Below are 895 nucleotides of genomic sequence, written 5' to 3'. Positions count from 1 at the left end.
GTATGATATACTGGAAATGTATTTATTTATAATTTCTAATGTAATATATTCCCAAAATACTTGAAGTAGTTAGAGGGATAAATAGGTAGGTGTTAGTTTACATGGAATCTTTTCAAAACTTGAAAAACATTTTTAGAAACAATTGACTTTATATGCATACATCCAACTCACTCATGTTTATTCTGTGCCTATTATGTGCCAAGCACTGTTTGAAGATCTAGGAATGTATCTCTGAACTAGACAAAGAGTTCTCTCTTCCCAGAAAGCCTGAATTCTTCTGAGAAAAGAAGGAGAAAGTAATAAACAAAATAAATTAGTGATCAAATACACAAATGAAAAATATGAGGTTTGATTCACACACTACAATTAATTGAACTATGGTAATGTGATATGAGGTGAGTGACAAATGTCGATTGGTTTGATATGGAAGCGTTCTTTGACAGGATCAAACATATGCTAAAGTATAAATAATAAAGAAGCAGTCAGAAAGAGTACCAGACAGAAGGGCTTTTCAAAAAGAGGAAATAGATAGCATTACATTTTGTGACAGATATGTCAAATTGTACGAAATATCTGCTCTGCCCTTTCTCCATAGAAGTCCTTATAGAGTATATTCCTTCTGTAAGATATGCATCTCTTCATTTCCTTTCCCGTGAGGCAGGCACATGTGTCTAAATTTGGAACAAATACATGTAAACAGAAGTGTCATGTAGTAGGTGCCAGGAACTCTCCTTATAATCAGATTGCGACCTTTGACAGGTATCTCTTCCAACATCTTTTTGTCCAAAGACAGAAGAAATGACTGAAAATAAACTCTAACTACCATGTTGTATCATAAAGTTGAGGTTCCATATCTTCACAGTGAAACACTTAGTGGAAAGAACTGGACTCCTCC

The sequence above is a fragment of the Pteropus vampyrus genome, unplaced genomic scaffold (assembly GCF_000151845.1).
Source record: "Pteropus vampyrus isolate Shadow unplaced genomic scaffold, Pvam_2.0 Scaffold27, whole genome shotgun sequence".
NCBI lineage: Eukaryota > Metazoa > Chordata > Mammalia > Chiroptera > Pteropodidae > Pteropus > Pteropus vampyrus.
Note: the sequence above shows the minus strand (reverse complement) of the source record.